The sequence below is a fragment of the Hibiscus syriacus genome, unplaced genomic scaffold, assembly GCF_006381635.1.
Source record: "Hibiscus syriacus cultivar Baekdansim isolate YM2019G1 unplaced genomic scaffold, ASM638163v2 tig00110384_pilon, whole genome shotgun sequence".
Lineage (NCBI taxonomy): Eukaryota > Viridiplantae > Streptophyta > Magnoliopsida > Malvales > Malvaceae > Hibiscus > Hibiscus syriacus.
Genome location: NW_024062715.1, coordinates 2109806 through 2131385, shown reverse-complemented (window position 1 = coordinate 2131385; position 21580 = coordinate 2109806). Strand labels below are relative to the sequence as shown.

The window sequence follows — 21580 nt, the reverse complement described above, 5'->3', positions numbered from 1 at the left end:
ATGGTTTAGGAGAACCTACTTATTTATGGTGATTTATTGGGGGTAGTGACATATTTTCAAAAGCTATTTTAAAATAAACTACTACTGATGTTTCTAATATATGTATGTTCTATACACTGTGATGAACAAACTAAGTTTTTTAGATCACTCTTTAATTTTACTATTTTTAGATATAACTAGACAATAGACTATCAGACTTGACATCAAGAGAATTGATCGTTCCTTATTTTGTTACACACTATACATTTTTATATGCTCTTTTTGTTATATCTTGATGACACATATTTTTACTATTGTTTTTGTATATATGTATTATTGGTATTTTGTTATAGACACATTCTGATACAGTTTTTAGATGTTGGTATATTTATATGCATATCGTTTGGACTTTACTTGGTAGATATTTTCATAATATTCTATATGTATGTATTTATGCAATTACTATTATCAGTTTTAAATTAAATTTAAAACATGAAAGATTTTCTGGAATATGATATGTGACTAATCGGATCTGGTCGTAACTTCTTGGTCGGGTCTAGAAGGTTACATTTAGTAGTATCAGAACTTTTGGTTTAAACACTTGGATTGTGGATGAGTCCTAAATATTATACTTGTTTTCAAAAGATATATTTTACATTATAAATGATTTGAGAATGGAGAAATTATTTATCCAACTTCGTGTCACTTTATTTTACATATTTTAAATAAGTTCTGATGCCAGTTCTAATTTAGGTTTAAACATTTGTGTAGAGCCCTAGAGATATGCCAGATAAGTGCTAGTCGAGGTTGTAGGCTAACTAGTGGTCGTGATCGATTGACTTGACCTTTTATTTTTATAGATGATCCTATGTTAGCTCCAAATCGTCCTACTCCACGTATGGATCCACTTACTTCTTGAGATGACCTATTTACACATGCAAGAAACATTCATGCAAGAACCATTTCAGAGTAGGGTTCAACATAGTTTGACTATAGACAACATGCATTGGTTTATGCTGTTAGACGGTAAAATCGTGATAAGCGTGATGTGATTGCAGGTATTGTTACTATTTATTATATTCATATTTTGCATTATTTGATAATTATTCTACCTATTCTTATATATCATGTTTTGTACCTGTAAGTTTTAACATCCCATTTAAGAATACTAAGAGTATTGTGACAGTTCATAGTCTCGTGGGTTAGTCCATAGTTTTGTACCAAATTTATATGAGGTGTCCTATAAAGATTAATGGGGAGATCTTTTTTGCCGATTTAATAGAGTTGCCTATATAATAGTTTAAATTTATTCTTGGCATGGATTGGTTGAAAAAACATCGAGTTAATCTAGATTGTGAGACCAAATATCTATTCTAAAGAATCATTATGATAGAATAATAATAATGATTGGGAGCGTAGTAAATTATTGACAAATGTTGCATCTGTTTTAGTGGTTGAAAATATGACCAGGAAAGGTTTTAAGGCGTTTCCTGTTTATATTATAGATACCAGAGGCTCTAGATCTAATATAGAGAAAATTTAAACTGTTAAGGAATTCTCTGATGTCTTCCCTGAAGAGTTTCCTAGATTACTGTAAGTAGTGTTTAAGTTAAACTCTAAATCCTAACTTATCTCAAAAACTATCTCCTTTCGACCAGCAGTGTGCCTTCTGTGCACTACCGTCATTCCAATTGTTAAATCCTTTACAGCACCGTCCTCGTCGTAACACCATCCCTTCGTAGTGTCGTCTTCCTTGTTGCGTAACCACAGCAGTGTCGATTCTGTTGTAGCGTTACTCTCATCGTCGTACTGCTCTTGTCACACCACCGGTCCAGTGCTGCCCTCATCGCAGCAGTAACCCTTCCTATTCCATTATTTGGTACATGTTCTACCGCTGTTGGTAATTATTCGACCAATACTGTCTCCTCGCCACACAGCCCATTCGATACTTATCCTAGCGTTGATCTCCTCAAATATTTGATTGTCACTTATAGAGTGTTCCCTGCTAGTTCGCGACATGTCCCAAGCTCTCAATTCCTCGGCAATCATGGTATATCCTTCTTCGTCAAAGTCTGCATGTACTATTAGTGAAAGTAGTTCTCCTTTTACCTTCTTATCCCCTTCACTAGGGTGTGTCTCTTGGATTGTTGATTCCGGAGCAAGTGATCATATGATTGGAAACTTCAGTTTATTTTCCATATTTCACAAAAATGGTATCTCATGTAGTGTTCGTACTGTTGATGGCTTTCTATCATTAGTTAAGGGCAGTGGCTCAATTCGCATTAATAGCCACATTACTCTGTCTAATGTTTTATTTGTTCCAAGTTTGACTTGCAATCTTCTTTCGATTATCAATTATCTACACATTTGGGTTGTACTTCTCATTTTACTCGTGATTATTGTGAATTTCAGGATTTGACCTCAGGGATGGTGATTAGCAATGCTAGGCGTCGTGGTTGACTCTACATCCTTGACACTCCTCCTTATACTCTCGTTCCGAACCACTCACCTGCACCATTTATCTCTTCTTTTGTTTCATTTTGTCTCACAGATGCGGCTGCCGATATTGTGTTATGGCTTTTTAGTTAGGTCACCTAATTTTTTCTTATCTTGCAAAATTGTTTCCCAAATTATTTATCAATAAAAATCATGCATCATTTTCTTGTGACATTTGCTCTCTTACAAAACACATTCGGAGTTCTTATCCTCCTTCTCCCTCTCACTTGCCTAAACCTTTTTCCTTAATTCATAGCAACATTTGGGGACCTTCACGGGTTACAGGTTTACATGGAATTCGTTGGTTTATTATTTTTATTGACGACTACTCTCGTACCACTTGTACCTTTCTTATGAAGGAAATATTTGAGTCTTGTACCATCTTCAAACGATTTCACAAAATGGTTGAAATACAATTCCAAAGTTCAATTAACATCCTTAAATCTGATAATGGCGGGGAATACCTCTCTCAGTCATTAGGATCCTTTTTCCTTGAAAACAAAATATTCCACCTCGCTTCTGTGTGACACTCCATAACAAAATGAGGTCGTCGAACGTAAAACTGTCATCTTCTTGAGGTAACTTGAGTACTCATTTTTCTTCTAATGTTCCAAAATACCTTTGGGTTGAGGCTCTCTTACAGCTACTTTTCTAATCAATCGTTTTCCTAGTAAGATTCTTACCTTTAAGTGTCTACGGGATATCTTTTCCACTAAATTCCCCCACTTCAAACTTTTACCTCTTCTGTTCTTCTTCGTGTCTTTGGTTGTATTGCCTTTTTCCATGACCACAATCCTCATAAATCTAAACTTGATCCTCGGTCAATTCGGTGTGTCTTTGTTGTTTATTCATCCCATCAGAAAGGTTATCGTTGTTACTCTCATTCTACAAAAAGGTTCTTCACATCTATGGATGTCACTTTTCAATAACATAAATCGTTCTTCTCAAAAATCGAAATCCAGGGGGAGAGTGAGTCTGAATTTAATTTTTTACCGATTATTACTGAGTTACCCATTAGTCCATCTTCTATTGAAAAAACTAACACTCCACAACCTCCTAACAACACCACATCTGATAATGAAAACCAATCTATTAATCTCATCGACTCTCATGAAACACTTAGACCATCTACCGATATTCTCATCTACAAAACATGACCCAAACAAGCACTACATTCCATATCGCGGCCAATGCATTGTCAAGAGCCAAAACCGGGTTTAAATTCATTGACAGATAAATGAGATAGTGACCAAAGTAAGATGTATGTGGTAATTGATACTAGTGAGTTACCAATTGCTGAAAGAAAGGGAGTTAGACGATGTACAACTCATCCTATTAGTAAATTTGTTGCTTATGGGAAACTAATGTCTAGTTTTAAGACTTTCACAGCTCAGGTTGATCATATTCACATTCCAAATACCATAGAGGAGGCATTAAAAAGTCCTGAGTGGAAGAAGACAGTTGAAGAAGAAATTTTAGCTCTACAAAACAACCAAACATGGATCATTGTTGACCTACCTAAAGACAAGAAACATGTCGGCTGCAAATAGGTCTTTACTGTGAAATTCAAGGAAGATGGAAAAATTGAGAGATATAAGGCTAGACTTGTGGCAAAATGGTTCACTCAGACTTATGGAGTTGACTATCAAGAGACCTTTGCTCCTATTGCAAAACTCAACACTGTTCGAGTTCTATTATCCTTGGCAGTGAACAATGATTGAATACTTCACCAACTAGACGTAAAAAATGTATTTCTCAATGGCAATCTTGAAGAAGAGGTCTATATGCAAGTTCCACCAGGAATTCATTATGGAAATACCCAGGTATGTAAATTATTGAAATCTTTATATGGTTTAAAACAATCACCTCGAGCTTGGTTTGATAGATTTACGAAGGTAATGTCATAAGAACAACAATCAGTGTCAATCTGATCATACTCTATTTGTAAAAATTGCTCCTGATAAGTAGAAAGTCAATCTTGATTGTCTACTTTGATGATATCATTATCACGGGTGATGACTTGGTAGAAATAAAGAAGTTGAAGACATTACAAGCAAAAGAGTTTGAAACCATAGATTTGGGGACTCTGAGATATTTCATTGGCATGGAGGTAGCGAGATCATGAGAAGGAAAGAAAGTATATTCTAGACTTACTTTCTGAAACTGGAATGACTAATTGTAAGCCCTCGGAAACTCCTGTGGAAGTTAACTTGAAATTGAGTAAAGATGGAAATCCGGTAAACACGGAACATTATCAAAGGCTAGTTAGTAAACTCATTTATCTATCTCTAACTAGACCTGACATTGCTTTTCCTGTTAGCATTGTTAGTCAATACATGAATGATCCAAGAGAAGAACAACTGGATGCAGTTAATCGAATATTAAGATATCTAGAGATGACACCAGGACATGGGTTAATTTTTAGAAAATATGAAGATAGAACAGTTAAAATATTCTCAGATTAAAGCTGGGTTAGAGAACTAACAGATAGAAGGTCAACCACGGGATACTACTCATTTGTGTGGGGAAACCTAGTGACATTGACAAGTAAGAAACAATAAGTAGTCTTCAGAAGTAGTGCAGAAGCAGAATATAGTGCGATAGCACTCGAAATATGTGAAGGAATTTGGCTAAAAAGACTCTTAACTGAACTAGAGACGTGGGACAACAACAATTTGAACTTCAGAGTGACAGTAAATCTGCGATAAGCATTGCAAAGAATCCGGTGCACCACGACAGAACAAAATATGTGGAGATCGACAAACACTTTATTGCTGAAAAAGTAAATGGTAGAACTGTGAAACTAAACTACGTCCATTCACAAAACCAGCTAGCAGAATATTGACCAAGGAACTTCCAAGGATTACCTTTGACGAAATTACATCCAAGCTGGGTCTTCACAATATTTACTCCCCAGCTTGAGGGGGAGTGTTAGTAGTGTTTAAGTTAAACTCTAAATCCTAACTTATCTAAAAAAACTATCTCCTAATTTGTAGAAAAGATGACTCCTATCTTATCTAGGTCTCTAATTCATGTATATAAAAATCCTATGTATCCTCTTTTGTAATATGCAATTATTCTTTGAATAAAAATAACTTCAAAATCAAAAAACCTTTTTTACCAGAGTCAAAAAAACTATTTTTACCATAGTCGAAAAACTCTATTTACCAGAGCCGAAAAACTATGTTTGTACAATTACCACCAAATAGAGATGTTGATTTTGAGATTGAAGTATATTCTGATTCTACACCAGTTTCTATGGCTCCTTACCATATGGCCCCTAAGAAGATTAAAGAATTGAAAATCCAACTCAGGTGTTGTTAGATATAGGATTTATTTGACCAAATGTTTCACTGTAGTTCTCTTTGTCAAGAATAAAGATGGGACATTGAGACTCTATATTGACTACCAAAAGCTAAAAAAACTCATGGTTAAAAACAAATATCCTCTACCCAATATTAGTGATTATGACCAATTTTGAGGGGTTATTTTCTTTTTGAAGATAAATATGAGATATGGTTACTAACAATTCAAGGTAAAAGCTTATGACTTCCCAAATACTACTTTTCGTACTCGATATAGGCATTATGAGTTTTTAATACTAACATTCGAGATAACTAATACCCCTACTACATTTATGAATCTAATGAATCAGATGTTTTGACCCTTTTTAGACAAATTTATAGTCCTGTTCATTAATGATATATTGGTGTATTCTTATATTGAAGCAAAACACGAAGAGCATTTGAGGATTTTTCTACAAACTCTAAGAGTGAATAAATTTTATGCCAAGTTGAGCAAGTGTGAATTTTGGCTTAGTGAGGTAACCTTTATGGGGAATATTATATTTGTTGAGGGTGTTTGGGTGGATCTGAGTAAGAAAGAGGCTATTTTGAATTGGAAGTAACCTTAAAATATCTCAGACATCCATAACATTTTGGGCTTAGCTAGTTACTACCGTCGTTTTGTTAAAGGTTTCTCTATCATTGCATCTCCTTCGAAAAAACTATTAAGGATAGATGTTCCATTTGTTTTGTCCAATGCTTAGAAATAAAGTTTTAAGAAATTAAAGACTAATTAGACTTAAGCCTTAGTTTTAATCCAGTCAGATTCTAGGAAAGAATTTTTAATATACATTGATGCTTCTCATTTTGGACTAGGTTGTGTTTTTATGCAAGATGGAAATGTTGTAACTTATACATCACATCAATTAAAGTCGAATGAGTGCAATTATCTTACCCATGACCTGAAGTTAGTTGCAGTGGTTTGTTCTTTGAAGTTTTAGAGACATTATCTCTACAGAGAGAAGTGTTATATATATGTTGACTATAAGAGTATGAAGTATCTACTTATTAAGAAAGAATAAATCTGAGACAACGTCATTGGTTGGAACTTCTAAAGGCCTATGATTGTGAGATAGAGTAACATCTGGGTAAGACTAATGTTTTGGTCAATTCTTTGAGTTGTAAGGTGGTATCTGACATGAGGGCATTGTTTTCCAGGTTGAGTTTGTATGTTGATAGTAGCCTATTGGCATAATTGCATGTTAAGCCTATTCTCGTTGAAGACATTAAAGCAAAGTAGCCACATGATAATTCTTTATTGCCTATAATGAAGCAAGTCAAGCATTACTATAGCAAAATAGAGTTTTAGCGGCGTTTTTTAGTTCTATAATGGCGTTTTTATGCGCCGCTAAAAGCACTCGTGGCGATAGTAAAAACGCTCGCGGCGATAGTAAAAATGCTAGCGGCGATAGTAAAAACGCCACAAGAAGCGCCGGCCATACTAGCGCCGCTAATGTTAGTGGCGTTTGTGAAATAAAAATGCCGCAAAAAGTCAAGATCTATAGCGGCATTTTTGAAACAAACGCCGCAAAAGGTCAAATCTATAGTGGTGTTTTTGTAGACAAATGCCGCAAAAGGTCAAATCTGTAGCAGTGTTTTTGGATACAAACGCCGCAAAAGGCTAGATTTGTAGCGGCGTTTTTGGAAAATGCCGCAAAAGGTCATATCTGTAGCGGCGTTTTTGGAACAAACGCCGCTAATTACCATTCTTTAGCTAAGATTAATTGATATTTTGCATATTTCATTTATGCTCTATATCACCTAAATTTAATATCATGTAACTTTATATAAATAACAACAACCATAAATTTTAACTACAAAATAAATTAAAATTTATAAACATTAAAATTAAATGTAATGTAGTTTGACATTGTTCTCTAGAATTTAGTCTAGGTTATTTCACTTTCAATTAAAAAAATATTATTCACTATAATTTAGTCTTCATTGCTCCGGTTCACCAGGAAGACTCCTTGCACGCTTCAATGGTTCACTTGAAACAGATAACGATCTTCTACCCACAGTATGAAAATTGAGAATTAGCAAATTTCCGTTCTCATCTCATCCATTGTTTTGTCGACATTATCTATATTCCAGTAAATAATGCAAATTTCAGTTTAACTGTGAGAATTAGCCTCCGCTAATGCTTCATGAAAGACCCAAATATAAGTGCTAATTTAGACAGCATAAACCGCAGGCCAACAAACATCAATGATATGGTAATGATATGATGAATTTAACGGAATACATACGTTACTTTCTGCATTGCTTTCATTGCAGCAGCTCCAATTCTCAATGCATCTACAGTTTCAATTGTGGCTTTAGCACATTCTAACATTATCATCTGTGGAAATTGATATATACAATTAAGTAATGTTATAATAATAATAATAATCCCTCCAAGGGACTAGTTAAAACAATGAAAAAAGAAGAAAAAAAATCAAGTCACTTGATCATGAATATGAAACTGGAAGTTCCCAACCTGCTCTATTTGTTGTTCATATAATCTCTTCCTCTTCAGGCACTGTATAACAGCTGTACAAGAATAACAGTAATGAAAAAAAAGTTCGCTATAAATTTAACCAATATGGTTTTAAATGAAACATAGCAGTAATGAATAAAAAGTTCTCTATAAATTTAACCTATATGGTTTTAAATGGTCAGTAACGTAAACATAACATAGTATATGGGAGAAACAACGGCTGTGTTGAAACTATCAAGTGCCTGCAATTATGAAGGCAAAATAACAATTAAAAAAAAAGGAATCATACTGTGAAACTGAAGTCTTAAATTAGATAAAATCAGCAACACAAATTCAAGGTAAGGGAACATTGATTCGGAGTAAGAAAATAATAAATAGATAAATTTCAACTGATTAAAGTTTAAATTAATGATTATGAACACCAAAAAAAATTATCCACAAGAAACATTTCGGCGGTAAATGAAATAGATTTTGAAGTAAAATGAAAAAAATTCTTCTTGGATCGTTTTTCATTCATTCCAACATTTCTTTCGTCTCATTTTCTTTGAGGGGCATGAAAAGTAATCAAAAGAAAAGAACAAATCTAGACATTTTAGGAAATAGAAAGTACCAAAAGAAGAAAAGACCATGTGTAACCATTACCTTGTTTAAATAATTCATTTGGGTAATCACACAAGTAACCACAACTAAAGTAAACGCCCATGTCTGCGGATACACAAGTTGATTCATTCCTGAAAATGTTAACTTCAAGGCAATACCGAGTGCTTTAACGCTCATGACCTATCAAAGAACACTCTTAAAAACAACAATATGAGGGGAGACAATACAATCGAATGGACACAGAATTAAGCAACCAATAGCCTAGTCCTTATGCATACCAAAATAGAACCCACGAGAGAGCATACTCCAATGTAAGCCATAATGTGTGTCTGTCCATATTGTGGAAAAGAGTGGAATATAAGTATAATGACAATTGTTATGACCAGAGCCACGTAAAAAAAATCCTGCAAAAAAAAATCAAATATGGTACTTTCATTTCCTATTCTGTAGTACAACAATTTCAAGAAGAAAAACCATATGAGCTAACAACAATATCTTTAAGAAAAAACAACCTGGCTTTGTAGCAAGGGCCAGACTTCTGCTACAGATTCAATCTGACGTTCAGGGGGAGCGTGCAATACAATTGTTGTTGAACCCACAACACACAAAACACAACCGAGAATCCCAAAAGTATGTAACCTATCCCACAAAATTATATGTGCAAGTACCGCACTGTATCAGAAGTGATGATTAACAATAAACACTTAAATGCCAAACCAGAATGGCCGGTGCAAATGCATAAGCAGCAAAATTAGCAATTTCCCCGAAGACCACTGTTGTAAAGTTGATTAAAAATTAGAATTAACTACATTTTCCTCTAAAATCATGAATCATAATAAAAAAAACTTGACCATCTCACTAGTATTTAAAAAGACTGCAGTCTGATAACTTCCTAAACATTCAGGTGCAAGCATGCAAGTAGGAAGAAAAAAATACATGAGATAGAGTTAATTATCAATGAGAAACCCATAAAACTTACTTGTTATCATGCCAGCCCACCAAAGTGGCTCAAGCAAGTACGAATACCCTCCAACTCCTGTGTAAGAACCAGAAAAACTAATGTCATTGTGATTCATCATGCATAAGAACAACAAAAACTCCTCATAAGGAACAAAAAGGCGAAGAATCACTAAATGATAACAAAAACAGTCAAAATTTCATTAAATAATCGAGATAAAACATATATATATATATATATATATATATATATATAATTGCACATGCAGTAGGAAATTTCATGCAATAAACACATAATTGTAATGAATAGAAAAAACTTTGTTCAATAGGAACAAAACATACATGCAATTCCAAAGAAAATCTGAAGTTTGAAAAATCAAAAACATATCATTTTCATCAATTTCATTCAATAGAGACATATTTCTTTCACACATTATGCAAAACTTCAGCATACACAAACTTGGACAGATTGAGGAATTTCGTAAACAATTCATAATCAATAAGTTAGAAAATACATACAATCAAAGATGACACTGAAACCCGCCATCAAAAGGATGCAAATGAAAAGGCCGGTGCAATTTGATAGACAAAAATGATTAGTTTTATGAAGAAAAAGAAAAACATGAAGACTAGTTTACTAAATATAAGCTTACATACTAGATTGACAAGAGTTCAAATCGATTAATTCTCGCATTGATGAATTAAATTCAAAGGTCAAATAAATATTCATCACTTGCACTTCACTCAAATTCATTTTCTAAATTGCGTAAACAATTATTCACAGAATCTTACAACACAACAACTTATTTAAACCTAATAGCAATTTCCAATTGAAGAAGAAAAAATGAAATCCGAAATCAAATCATCAAAAAAGAAGTAAACATTTGATAAATTGTAGTACCTGCCCTGACGCCAGAAGTACCGGCTTTTTTCAAGCCTTTTTTCTTAACGATGAAACTTGCCCCAATGAATAAACTGGAAGAAATAGCTAAAACCAAACCCTTAACATTATCCGAGGACATTCCCTCGCTCCATCTTCGCATAGCCGACATACTGTAACCCTACACTTGAAAAAATTCCTAATTTTGAAGAGGGGGTATAACTCTATTCGCACAGCCGACATACATATGTTCATTCCAGTTTTTGGAAAGTAATCAGGAATTCTCTCAAGTGATTAAAATCTAATAAAAAAAAGAAACACGAATCACGAAGAAACTCTAATATACATCAAATTAGAAGATCTATAAAGAGGGGAACGCGATTTGATAAATAGTTGAAACAAATCAAAATCAACAACACATTCTCAAAAACGCTCCTAACCATTCCCCAAAACTTGGTGCAAAGTGAACCTAGGCACATCCAAAAATCAAGTAATTAGTCATGAAGGAGAAGAAACATGGTTACAAGAAACAAATCAAAGAACCGAAAACTAGTCTAAAGTCGAGAGGGATGAGAGAAGATGAAACATTTTTTATTTTTTTAGAAAGGGGGGAGCGAGAATGGAGAAATGAAAAAGGGTTAAAGAGGCAACTCACTAAAGACAAGTCTATAGTGGCGTTTGTATAAAAACGCCACTAATGTACGAGTCTATAGCAACGTTTGTACAAAAACGCCACTAAAGTACAAGCCTATTGCGGCATTTGTAAACACAAACGCCACTAAAGTACAAGCCTATTACGACATTTGTAAACACAAACACCACTAAAGTACGAGTCTATAGCGACGTTTGTATAAAAACGCCACTAAAGTAGGAGTCTATAGTGGCATTTGTATAAAAACGCCGCTAAAGTACTACTCTATCGCGGCGTTTGTATAAAAACGCCACTGAAGTACGAGTCTATAGTGGCGTTTTTATAAAAACTCCACTAAAGTTACCATTTTGTGGCGTTTGAAATGTAAACGACGCTATATGTTTAAAGTTAGTGGCGTTTACTCTTAAAACGTCGCGAAAAACACCGCTATAGAACATTTTTGCCGTAGTGCATGTTTCTAATTCAGATTATGCTTTTGGTCATGATTGTATTTTATACTTCCAGGGTCACCATTGTGTTCCCAATAATGATGCGTTAAGGCGAACTATTCTTCAGGAGGCCCATAGTATTCCATATAACCTTCTAGACCCAGCCTAGATGTTACGACCAGATCTAGTCGGTCACATTTTGCTTTTATGTCAGAGTCTAAAACATATTTTTTATTTCGTGTATTAATGAATTCTGAATTTACTTTACATTTATTTTACAATTTGTTTTATACTTCTAAATGATTTGAAAATTTTATTTTCCTCAGATATTCAGTGCATGTTACTCTGGTGGCCCTAATATGACACCTCAAATCAAATCGAGTCACACATATCAATTTATGGGTGTTATAGTCCATATGTTATGCATCCTGGGAACAACAATGTTTCAAAACCTAAAGGAGCGTTATTATGAGGTTGGTATGAAGAAAGATATTTCAGAATTTGTGTTGAGGTGTTTGACTTGTTAGTAAGTCAAAGTATAACATTTGTTCCATTCTGGCTTGTTACAACATTTTTCAGATTCTAGAGTAGAAGTGGGAATGAATGACCATGAATTTTGTTAGTGGGTTACTATTGACCCCTTCCAAGAAAGACTCTATCTAGGTTTTTATGGATCGTCGAGCCAAGTTCACTCATTTTATTCCCATTCGAGTAAATTATTCTTTAGACAAGCTAGTTGAATGTTGTATATCTCTGAGATCGTCAGACTCCATGGGCTTTCAGTGTCTATTTCACTTATAGATTCTGGAAAACTCTGAATGAGGCTTTGGGTACATGTTTAAACTTTAGTATGAATTTTCATCTGTAGACAAATAGACATTTAGAAAGAATGATCCAGATCCTTGAAGACATGTTTCAAGATTATATGACGGACTTTTGAGGTAGCTAGGAAGATTATTTTCCACTAACTGAATTTGCTTATAATAACATTTATAAGGCTAATAGATGCATGGTACTATATGAGGCATTATATGGACTAATGTGATGTACTCCTATATGTTGGACTAAGCTGTCAGAGAGGAAGTTGTTGGGTCCCAAATTCGTTCAAGATACCGAGGAGATAATCAGACTAATCCGTGACAGTTTAAAAGAGGATTTTGATAGGCAGAAATCATATGTGGATCTTAAGAGGATAGATATCAAGTTTAATGTTGGGGATCAGGTTTTTCTTAAAGTATCTTCGTGAAGAAAGTTATTGAGGTTCAAGCTTAAGGGTAAGTTGAGTCCTAGATTCATTGGATCGTATCAAATTCTTCAGAGAGTATGGCTAATTGTATACTAACTTGATTTGCTAATAGAGCTTAAACGTATTCATGATGTCCTTTACATATCCATGTTAAGATGATACCATTCTGACCTTAATCATGTTATCCAAACTAAGGATATTCAGTGAAGTCCTGACTTGCCATACGAGGAGAAACCTATTCAAATTCAAGATTTTGGTGAAAGAGTTCTGCGGAGCAAAGCGTATTTCGATGGTCAAAGTTTAGTGGGTAATTGAAGTCTTATAGAAGATACTTGGGAGACAATGGATTCGATGGGGACTCAAATTTCGTATCTGTTCGATTCAGGTAAATTTTGAGGATTAAATTTCTTTTAAAGGGAGAGTTGTTACACCCTAAATTAGGGGATAATTTTTTTATTTAATTTTTGCTCTAAATCAACAATTTATTGAAATTTTAAATCAATTCGTAACATGGGAAAATCGAGAACTATAAAGGTAATTTTACCTTTCTTAAGAAAAGATGAATTATACACCCTACTTATCTGGAGCCACTCATTTTCACATATTCTCTAATTAGAAACTCATATTTCTTTCCACTTTTGATAGATTTCTCTCTTTCATTCTTTAACTTTTTCTCCAATAAGCTTTCATCGCTATTTTGTCATCGTTTAGACTTTTGATTGTTACACCACTAGAACTAACATGTTTCTAGTTTTTTTAAGTCGGTCAATGTCCTCAAATTTCTTGTTGTCACTAGCACAGATGAAGGTGAAGCGAGGGAAGATTCTACCTCGTGAGAAATCAAATTTTGTCGTTCGCCATCATGAACCGAACTTGGAAAAGACTTAAAATCAAATTTCCTTCAATTAAATTAGACTGAATTGGCCCAAACTGGACTGAAGTGATCTAAACTAACATGATCCCAGTAAAGTCGAGCTGAGCCAAGTCGAGTTGAGAAGAGCCAAGCGCTGATAAACCATTGACTAACCGTTGATCGTCGTTGACTTTCGTTGACTTTGACTATTGACCGACATTAACATTTTTCAAACACCTATATCTTAACATTTTTCGACATCCTAAGTCTAATGTTGTAGTTCGTTTTACCAAATTCTAACCTGAAAGCTCCAAAATATGCCCATTAACCCAAAAATGCATTAATAACTTTAGTAATTTAATCTAAGTTATAAGTTTTAAATATAGAACTAATCTGAAAATATATTCTGTGAAGGTGCTCTTGTTTCACTTGATTGAGTGTCAACTAGATATAACGTTTCTCATCCAACATATCATCCCAATTCTTATATTCAGAGGGCTAATCGTATGTATCCGTAATTTATTTAAGTAAAATTTATAATTCATTACATTAGGATAATAATATAATTTCTTCTGATATGTAGGATCTAGCGGATTCATAGATCATAATAGGTAGGCTCGTTAGTAGGCTACTTTGTCAGACTTCTTAGACTAATACATGTGTGTTCATGATGGTGTTATATTATTTTTTTGATTTACTTATCTGAATCACTCTAAACTTTTGATGGCGCTGGATTTTTTTAATGGCATAATATATGATTTGCTGAATACCTTTGTTTTGATCTCTTATTTACAGTATTTTTTTGTATGATCTCTGGTTACCATATTTTGTAATATGATTTTAAGCTATGAAATGTTTTCATGTTTTAGTAAATTAAATTAGCATTTTCACTTAAATGCATGCATATTGATTATTGTCATGGGGTTGGGTCGTTAGAGGAGGAAGTATTTCCGATTCAGGTACCTTTGTTATGTGTCGAGGTCCTTCTATAAGTCTTTATACTTTATGCAGAATGCCATTTTGGACGTTTAGGTGGGTGTATGGTTTAGAAGAACCTACACATTTCTAGTGATCGATTGGGGTAATGGACATATTTTCAAAAGATGTTTTAAAATAAACTACTATTGTTGTTTTTAATATATATTTTTTTCTATACACTATAAGGTACACACCGAGCTTTTTAGCTCACTCTTTAATGTATTCCCTTTTTGTTATATTTTGGTGACATAAATTTTTATTATTGTTTTTGTATATCTTTATTATTGGTACTTTATTTTGGACAAATTTTGATACGGTTTTTTGATGTTGGTATATTTATATTTATATTGTTATTAACATTACTTGGTAGATATTTTCATAATATTATATACACATATGTGTATTTATGTATTTACTATTATCGATTTTAATTATGTTTAAAACATAAAAGATTTTCTAGGATATGACACGAGACTAATTAGATTTGACTGTAACGTCTAGATCAAGTCTAGGAGGATACAAATAAAATCTCACATCTCTTAAAGAATCAAATGCATCTCCATCAACATCTCACATTTTGATTTTTTTCATCCTCTTATTGACTAGGATTCATTGATAAAAGATGGAGGTTGTAGTGGATGCAAATTAAATCTTCAATATGAATTGAATTTAATTTATTCCTCCTAATTGAGTGGATGAATGAATAAATATTCGAATTCATCTTTATCTCTTTAAAAATTAAAAAAAATGGTAAATATAAATCTTAAATAATCTAAAAAATAAAATCATATCTTAATATATATATATATATATATATATATATATATATATCTTTGTTATTATTTAAATTTAAAAAATAATCTTAAGTATTCACATGAAGATCAAATATTATCCTCGATACGTTCCCAAATATATATATATGGCTTACCTAATTAATTTCATTCGTACCCCTTAAACATGAGATGTCCCTGATACGGTACCTATGCTATAACCATTTCGTACCTATTTTGGAACGTACTGGGTACGTGATACGACATTGAGTTGTCGTACCCATGCTACAATGGTTTTAAATTTTCTATAAAAATGAATTTAAATATATAAATAATGAGGATTAGAAATGTTATTATACAAATTTAAAAACTACTACATCAGTCTCAGAGTTAACTTTTTAATGATTAATGGCTTGATTAATCACGAATAAAAATACTAGTGAATTTATTGAGAAAAAAATTGTCTAGTGGTTAAAATAGAATTGATCCTATAATTTGGTGACAAACTAGATACTTTACCCTTGTTTAATTTAACATGATGAATTTCAACTCGGTTCGTTTTTACTAAAAATTGATCCGAACCAAAATAAATGGTTTTTTAAAATTTAAATCGAAACCGAAATCGAATGATTAAAAAATTGAATTATGTGAAAATGATTTTTTTGATTTGGTTCGATTCGATAATGTCATTTTTTCGGTTCAATTCCTCAGTTTTTCAATGAAAAATTCATTTAAAATTATAAATTAAAAAAAAAACTGTTTATTCAGTTTATTATAGAATAAGTGGGTTCCATATAAAAAACCCGAACCGAATTAATATAATTAATTTTTTAAATCAATCCGAAATCGAACCGTTTAAAGGTAAATCCGAACCAAACCATTTTATTTAGTTCGTGTCAGTTTTTCGGTTTTTTCGTTTTCGTTGTTCAGTCTTAACTCTAAGTAAGAAAAACGATGTCGTTCGGTAACTTAAATATCGGAGAAGTATGGACGGCTAAACGGCAGTGTGCATTTGGGGGCGAGAAATTGGTTAAAACCCCATCATAGAATCAATCGGCTAAGAATCGAAACTCCACAGAACAATCTTCTCTGCAATCCCAGAGTAAAGGAAAGGAGCAAAAATGGTGAAAGTGGCCTCTTACTTTGCGATGGCATTCGGCGCCTTTATCTTCTGGCAAACCATGGATAAAGTCCACGTCTGGATTGCCCTCCACCAAGACGAGAAGGTCTGCCAAATCCCTCTTCTCTCTCTTTCGGTTCTAATATTAAATCCGAATTAGTTCACTGAAATACGCTCACTGAAGAAAATATTTTCTATAAAGATCTTTTTATTTTGTTATGAATAATTACGATTAATTATGATTTTTATTTTGATTAATTATTGCTTTTGCAGAAAGAGAGATTGGAGAGAGAAGCGGAGATCAGGAAAATGAGGCTAGAGTTGCTTCAGCAAGCGAAGGAGAACGATCGCCTCCCGTAAATTCTGCGTTCAAGTCCCTCTTCTACTTGTTGCTGCTGCAATTTCTATTCCCACGCCCCTTATTTTTCATGGACATGTTTTTATGTAAGACTTAATGGAATTGTGATCGAAGACCATTATATTTGGCACCTTGGGCCGGATAATCCCATGATATGTCATGGACGAATTGCTGTTTCCTAATGCTTTATAAATTGCCATCGTTATCTATTTGAAATTGATGGAATTTTCTGCTTGTTTCGTATTTATGTTATGTTTGCATCTTTTTCAGCCCTAGTAGCGAGGATGAATTGTGGGAATTGGGAACTTGCATTATGTTGAATATCGAGTTGGTTTTTGGTTAATTCCTTAGGATTTTGAATGCTGATCTCTCTTGTTGGGAGAGTGAGAATCGAGTTCTAGCTGTTCATTTTCAGATGAAGGATAAATGATTTAGTCTGAATTGTAACAGTACGTTATTTTTGGATAGAAATGTATACCTTATTTGCTGATATTGATAATGTGCACCACCTTGCTTCCCTAAACAGTGTTCGTTAGTTCTTCAGCGAGCGGTTTCATTTGGCTTCCTGTTCGTGTCCATCGAGTAAGCGGCAATTGATATGGTACACTTTTTTTTTTATGAATATATGCACCAAAGGACTGCCCAGTGCTCTTCAAGCCTATCACGAACAAAAACATAGAGATGGGAACCAAAATACTTGGGTTCTGTTTTCATTTGCTGTTATTTCTTACAGTCAAGCATCAAATATCTGATCTTACCTGAAAGCACATTTACATCGGTATTATCATATCTACTTGCCATCAAGGCTTCCACATTCCACCCATTTGTGATACAACAATCATGTTCTCTGCCAGTACATGAAATGTTCAACAGATATTGAGACATTAGTATGCAGACAGTGGTTGGTCGATGCTTGACTTAGGGTGGGCAAGTGTCCATTCTGAAATTCGAATTTCCTTCGGTTAGTTACTCATTTTATTGATTGTTTCTATCCTGAAATTTTATTTACGCGGTTGTGCCCAGTTGATACAAAAATTTTATGTTATTAATACATGTGTGTCCACCTTAAAAATTATTTCTGAATCCGCCAATGTACAGAGATATGACTCTCCTAGGATTCTCTAAGCATGTTGGAAAACTTCAAAAAGGAAATTTAAGCATGATTGGTATCAGGCACATATCATTATTCTGCACTTGTACCTATGTACCAGATTTTAACAGGTTTGGTTCAATGTGGCTAATGTTGACACCTTGGCCACACTATCTTCGCTCATTACGAATGATTGATGATGGTTTGTCGACATATTTTAGATACTATATTGTCATTTCCCTTTATTCGAGTTTCATCTGAAAATGACATTTACCCCCTCTTTGCTTTGTGATGTGTGGGTTTTATAATATATGTATGCCTCACAAGCCAACTTTCCCTAAGGTGAGAAGTGAGATTGCTAATGATATTTATTTTTGTGGACATGATACCATGCCATTGATGATGAACAAATAAGACTCAGCGTAGCAGAATGGTATTGGCTGCCAAAGACCTGCTAAATTCGATTTTTTGTTCAAGCACTTCCTAACAGGAACTATTAGAGACCGCTGTAAGTTATTGCATGTCTTCTACACTTGTGCACATATGCATTTATCCATTGCAAGATGGATGCCATTCAGCCAATGATTATCTTTTATTTTTATGTCAACCGATGAAAGATTTCAATTTGGAGCCAGCCAGATCATATGGTTTGCTTCTCGCCCAGTCTTGTTTCCTCGTTAAATCATATATGCTTATTATGCTACTAAGCTCGAACGAAATGAGATAATAGTGATACGACAACAGAGTGGCAAATTGAAGCTTTTCGGATGTATGTCTTTGCTCTTTGTGCTGAAAAGAAAAGATGTTTCACCCATTTTTCATGCATATCAGTTTTCTCGACCTTTATTTTCTGTCCAAATGCTATATGTGTGTACCATATGGCATATGTATATGCAACGTGTAACAATATCAGATCTTCGGGAAGAAAAGACATGCAGATTTTGATAACTATGTTTTTCCATGATTTGCAAGAAATCGTGTTCTACATCTTTGGGAACCACCAATTACATAATCAACCTGTCTCCTACGAACAAGTTAGACGAAGGCTGCGTGGCTAGCATGTTGTTTGTTGGTATGTACATCCAAACTATAACAAATGGCCTCTGTAAATAGGTGTAAAGTTATGTTCTCCAAAAATAGCTCACTATTTTATGCCTTGATTACTGATTGAAGCATTGTAAGGTTAAGATGTTAACACCTTACCTTTATCAGCATAAAAGGGCATGCTTGCATTGCTAGATAACCATGGAATTCAATCCCGACTAGTATAGTCGAACAACATATATCGATTGTTTTGCTCCCTTGAATGCTCATGTTGATAGTTTCTCTTAAAATCCTGCATTTAGGTATTAAAGTCTATTGATATGGACATACAGAAGTTAATCTTGTTTGTGCTTTCATTGGCTCTAGTTTTCAGTCTTGCCGAGAGTTTCGATTACCATGAGAGTGACTTGGCCTCTGAAGAGAGCCTGTGGGACTTGTACGAGAGGTGGAGGAGCCAATATACAATCTCACGTGACCTGGAGGAGAAGCAAAAGTGTTTCAATATGTTCAAGGAGAATCTGAACCATATTCACAAGGTGAACCAGATGGATAAGCCTCTCAAGCTGAAACTGAACAAGTTTGCAGATATGACCAACCATGAGTTCATGAGTTCAAGGAGCCAAAGGCTAGCCATTACCAAATGTTCCATGGTCCAAAACGGGTGACTGATTTCAGGCATGAGAAAACGGATAACCTTCCTCCTTCCATTGACTGGAGGAAGAACGGGTGGTGACTGGTGTCAAGGACCAAGGAAAATGTGGTAAGGACTCAATCTTTTGAAGTACCTGTTAATACATTCTGGCATTCAATTTACAAATCAACATAACTGCAATAATTCTAGAACAAATTACAAGTATATTAAGCTGTTTTTCCTTCCAGCCTTACAAATCAAGATATTGTGAAGTTTGCTTTGAAAGTTGCTCAAAAAGTATTAATGTCACAGGTAGCTGCTGGGCTTTTTCAACTGTAGTTGCAGTGGAAGGCATAAACCAAATAAAAACAGGGGAGCTTCTGACATTATCTGAACAAGAGCTGGTAGATTGTGATAAGGAGAACCAAGGATGTGATGGAGGATTGATGGAACAAGCATTTGAGTTTATCAAGAAAAGTAACGGACTAACAACTGAGAATAACTATCCCTACAGAGCTAAAACTGACTTATGTGACTCGTCCAAGGTAACGAAAAGCATCTTCCTTATTTCGGTTTTTATGCATAAGTGGTGATTTGAATATGTTATCATTTACTTAGTATCTTTTTCAGCTGAATGGTCCGGTGGTGGTCATTGATGGCTATGAATGGTACCCGAAAAAGTTGAAAAAGCTCTGATGAAAGCTGTAGCAAACCAACCTGTGTCTATTGCTTTGGATGCTGGTGGCAAGGATTTCCAGTTCTACTCAAGAGGTAACTAAAATTTTCCAGCCATGAAACTGAGAAACAAATGCAGTTAGTAGTAACCTTTTAGGCCTGCACACGGGAAATGCAAAAAGTAAGCTTAATAATAAGCAATTATTACAATCCCAATAAATACAAACTTTGTTCCAGGGGGTGTTATCTGGAGACTGCGGTACTGAGCTGAACCAAGGGGTGGCAGTGGTAGGATATGGAGCAACCTTGGACTGAACAAAGTACTGGATAGTAAAGAACTCGTGGGGCGAAGACTGGGGAGCGAAGGGCTACATACAAATGAAACGAGACGTGGATGCGGAAGAAGGGCTTTGTGGTTTTACTTTAGAAGCGTTATACCCAGTGAAGTCTCAGTCTAACAAAAACCGAAAACGTTCCCCCAGATTCGAGACCGAGGATGAACTGTAATCCAGATTAATCCTTTTGTTGGTCCAGTTTATGAGGCAATGTTATGGTAGTTTCGTAGAACAAATATGATGCTTTCTCTGGTAGTTGCATAAAAGAGTGAGCAAAGTTGGTGTTTCTGCCTGACGTTGTGTATATACTATGTATGTGTTGTTATTATGAAAAGCTTTGGAATGAAAATAAAACCGGTTAGATGCTTGAACTTGATAATCTAAAATTGAAACAATAGTAAATGCTACTCCTTTAATCTTCATACCAGAGTAGGTCACTGTATTGAAAGATCTGTAATTTTTTTATTTGCAAAAGCGAAATGGAATTCAAAATTTCATAAATACAATAGTATAAATTCAAAACTACATGTTATCATAGTACGCATTGAATTAAAGTTTATAGTTTTGAGATTTACGTTATTTTCAAATAAATTTATAATTGCTTTTTAAAAAATAAAATTTTCAAAATAAATGGTTATGACACATGCAGGTGAAGAATTTGTGGA

The 21580-nt window shown here is 34.2% G+C and overlaps 2 pseudogenes; one reads left to right on the top strand and one right to left on the bottom strand.

The window, feature by feature from the left end:
• Positions 1-8468: 8468 nt before the first annotated feature.
• LOC120122067 lies at positions 8469-10922 on the bottom strand (annotated as a pseudogene).
• Positions 10923-19560: 8638 nt separating this feature from the next.
• On the top strand, positions 19561-21279 carry LOC120122188 (annotated as a pseudogene).
• The last annotated feature ends 301 nt before the right edge of the window (positions 21280-21580 follow it).